Source organism: Triticum dicoccoides, chromosome 6B (assembly GCF_002162155.2).
Source record: "Triticum dicoccoides isolate Atlit2015 ecotype Zavitan chromosome 6B, WEW_v2.0, whole genome shotgun sequence".
Taxonomy (NCBI): Eukaryota; Viridiplantae; Streptophyta; class Magnoliopsida; order Poales; family Poaceae; genus Triticum; species Triticum dicoccoides.
The window spans coordinates 692,156,515-692,161,000 of NC_041391.1; positions in this window are offsets into that span (position 1 = coordinate 692,156,515).

Below are 4,486 nucleotides of genomic sequence, written 5' to 3' on the forward strand. Positions count from 1 at the left end.
CCGTCCCCGTCGCCGCCGTCGCCTCGCCGTCGCCGTCGCCCCGCAGTGAGCTCTCCCCCTCTAACCTCTCTCCCTCGCCCCCGGCGGCCACCATGGGCGCCGCCCCTCCCGGCCCCGAGCACACACACACACACACAAGCGCATGAATTAGTATATAATTTAGATTAATTAGATTATTATCATTTTAGTTATCAAAACACACACACACACAAGCATGAATTAGTATATAATTTAGATTATTAATTAGATTATTATTATTAGTATATAATTAGTGTTTAATTAGTATGGAAATTTTTTATATAATGTTGTTTTCAGTTTTTTAATGGATGTATAGAAGTTGTGTTTTCTGTTTTTAGTGTTAGATGCTTAATTAGTATGAAATAGTATATAGATTTTTGAAATATTAGAAATGTTAGAAATTTTAGTTATCAAAATCCAATCATTAAAAAAATATTACTTTTTGCGGGCATATAGCTAGTATTTGTTCTCGACGATGCCCGGCCCGCATCCTCGCCGTCGACCCGTCCGCGACGACGTCCAGCCGACCCATGTCCAGGACTGGGCTCTGCCGGGCTGGCACTGGGAGGTGCTGCCTAGAGGGGCGCGCCGGTTGATGAGGAACCCGGCCCCGGGTCCCGTCGTCGACCCTGATCTCGTTTGGTGGCGTTCGCGTGAGCCAGTTTCGGTGCGGAGGGACCCAGCCCCGCCGGAGGTGGTACGTCGCCGTGTCAGGGAGGAGGACGAGCACGTCCATCGCTACATGGTTGCGTTAGAGGGCGGCAGGTTCTCCAATACTTGGCAGTATCTTCAGGGATCTCACTTCAGCTATGATCCTGTGAGGGTTCCTTCTCTTTGGGTGTCCACCGCCCGCGCCGTAGGAACCGCGAGTGTCCTAGATTCTTCTGTAGTATTCGATCTTTAATTAGCTAGCCAGTGATGTACTATTCAATATTATATATTATTCGAGACGATGTATTCGAGATTATATCTATTATTCTAGACGAAGTATTCGAGATAATATCTATTATTCGAGACGATGTAATTTGAATACTAAATTGTTTTATATTTCTTTTGAATTAGTTAAATAAAAGCTATGGCAGACAATACCGACAGAGAGGGAGAACATACCATGTTCGATATGATACGCGGGCCATATGATGATCAGAATGAAGAAGATTATGACGGCTCCGAATTTCTAAACAACACCGGAGAGGGTGATATGATATTCGATCGCGGCGACCGAATTGATGAAGTCATGAACTACGATTATGACGATGACGAAGAACATGTTGATCCTGAAACAACAAAGACTGGCGAGGTATATATATTTGTATAAGCAGGTATCTGATGATCATCACATGTTTTAAATGACTTGAAGATATATTGACGAATCGATCTTTGTTCTTTCAGCCATCCGGATCGAGCAAATCTTCAGGCAAAAGGACGAAACGAGGCCCGAACAAAAAGTTGAAGGAGGGCGTAAAGTACAATATCGAGGCAGTCAGACCTAATGGCGAACCATTAGCGCCTAAGAAGATTGCGGACAAGTTCGTTCGTCAGTGCGGAGTTCTTGTGAAGGACCAACTCCCGATCTCCCTTCAAGAATGGAGAGAGCCAGCAAAAGACAAAAGACAAAAAGGCAAAGAGGACGCTGCTCCACGTCCAGATGTTACTTTTGTCGACAAGAATCAAAAAGATCTGCTTTGGGATACTCTCATGGAACATTTCACCCTACCAGATCATTTCACAGAAGCAGATGTGCAGAAAGTCAAGGACGCTGCTCTTAGGAAGATGGCGGTTGCATTCAAGAACCACAAGAATCGTGAATGGGACAAGTACGTCAAGGGAGGAAGGAAGACTCCAGTATTCGAGGGAACACTAGAGAACCAACGTGCTCATTGGGACGATTTCGTGAAATTCAAGGATTCGGAATTAGCTAAGGAACGGTCGAGAATAAACAAGAAGAATGCCGAAAAAGGATAAGTTCCATAAGCTGGGGCCAGGTGGCTATGCGGTGGCAATGCCTAAGTGGGATAAGTCTGAGAAAGAGATGGAGGATGCAGGTGTCACTCCGGTTACTAAGAGCTGGCCCCCAAGGTGCAGGACTTGGTTCTATGCGCATGGGGGGAGTTGGACCCGAAGACAGGCAATGTTTCGACGAAGGCAAGTCTGAAGGGAGCCGACGATGTGATACTTGTTGCAATAGAAGAGGCACGATCGGGGGTGTTCCAGCCCAACAGAGAGAACGACGAGCTTACGCGTGCCCTGGGAAATCCTGAACACCCGAGAAGAACACGAGGCAAGGGCGCTATTCCGTGGTATGAGGGGTTTTCAGACTGGAACAACGACTACAGAACCCGTGCGAGAAAGAAGATTGCGGAGAAGAAGAAGAGGAAGATGGAGGAGGAGCAGAGGAAGCGGGACTATGAACTCCTCGTCGAAGTCCGCCACTGAGTCAGCAGTCTCCCGCTCCTGCAAGTCCACCAAGTCCGGCAAAGTGTCAGGCCACTCCTCCTCCAAGTCCGGCAAAGTGTCAGGCCACTCCTCCTCCTCCAAGTCCGCCATAGCGTTAGACGTCCACTCCTCCTCCAAGTCCGGCACAACCTCAGGCCACTCCTCCTCCAAGTCCGGCACAGCTTCAGGCGGCCACTCCTCCTCGTCCAACTCAGCCCCGTCAGCCGTCTCCGCCACCTCAGCAATCGCAGAAGAGACACCCCGCAGCTATGGTGCGTAGCGGTACGAGTCGAGGTGGTACAGGAAGTATAGGCGGAGGCAAGCGATATAAATATGGTCCAAGCCTCACGCCTCTTCTGCAGAGGGCTTATGACAGGTCCGAGGAGGAAATCGCAGCCATATCGACGTCCGAGGTGGAAGCCCATTTTGCACCGAAACCCATTTTGACCACTTCATTCGTATGGCTCAACCACCAGCTCCCAAGCCTGTTGACACAGACTATGAGCGCCACATCAGGAAGTTAAATCGAGCATGTCTACGTAAGGAGGCGAGCTCGGGATCAAGAAAACAAGAAGCAGCTGTCAAAAAATGTGGAAAAACCATTCCCCAGCTGGGAGAACAGGCGGCGCAATCGATCCCCTCGCTTGTTGTGCCAACAACACGTGACAGTACGCGCGCCCAATATTATTGTGGGAAAACAGTTTACGTTCCTGAGGTGGGCAATGTGGTAATAACGGAGGACCATATAATGTAGGCTGAAGTTCTCAAAATCACTGTTGGACAACTCCTCGAGATCGAGCCCATGCCTGTGCTTAGAGAGGATGAAATAAAACGGAAATATGTCCGGGGCCAACCTTTGGTCGAGCCAGACAAGGTCAAGAACCTCCCAACGAGAATGTATGAATTGCATCAATGGTACATGAACATTACCAAGATTTCCGATCGACTGTCCCTCATGGTGAATGTCAAGGAGGGGCATTACTACCATGAGAAAGCTGTGTCCGTTGAGTATTCTGAACTGTTTCAGTTATACAATCAAGACGCACTCGACAAATCTATCGTCAGTTGCTATTGTCTGTAAGTGATTTCTTTCTGTAATTTAAGTCTCAAGCTAGCTGTAGTGATCCTTTTGATCAATCATTACCTGTAATTATCCTCACTATATTCTTTTCTGTGGTATTATATGAAGGATGAAGATGTATGAAATGAGAAAAGGTGGACGCTATGGCATTGGGTTCATTGACCCAAACACCGTTAATGAATACACATGGAAAATAGATGCATGTCATCAAAAGGCCGTAGAGGACAGCATGCTAGAGTTCTTGAAGCGCCTCAAATACAATGAAGATATACTACTTCCTTACAACTTCCAGTGAGTCACACTGTCTTGTACTACAAATTCTCTGTTTTTGCCTACTAGCTAGCTACATGTTTTTGCTTACATATGCCCGCTTAATTAAGACATGCAAACGTGTGTGCATGCAGATTTCACTGGGTCTTGTGTATCATTAAAGTTGACGCCGGAACAGTTAAAATACTGGACTCACTACTCAAAGAAAAAACTGACTATAACATCTTGTTTGGGATAGTCAACAGGTAATTTCAATCATTATTAACTATATATCTCGGCCTATTTAGTTTGTCATTTCATGATATGAACTATTTAATAACCCCTTTATTCATTTTCTTTGTCGGCGGGCAGGGCTTGGGCAAGGTTCATCAGCGTCACGGAAGGCGAATGGAAAGAAAAACTTAAATGGGGAAGACCCAAGGTAAGTAATTAAGTAGTACTAGCTAGCTAGCTAGCTGCCATCTCTTTAATTATCATGCTTGATTAATTACTATCTGATCAAATTCCATTCTCGTAAAGGCCCTGAAGCAGGCGCAGGGGACTGATCTGTGTGCATTCTGCGTTTGCGAGAACATTCACATGATGGCGTCCGAAAGGAGCAGATCTCAAAGACAGGAATGTGTACGCTTGTCAAAACACTATTCACAATTTTTACACCATTATCGATATCTAGTCACACAA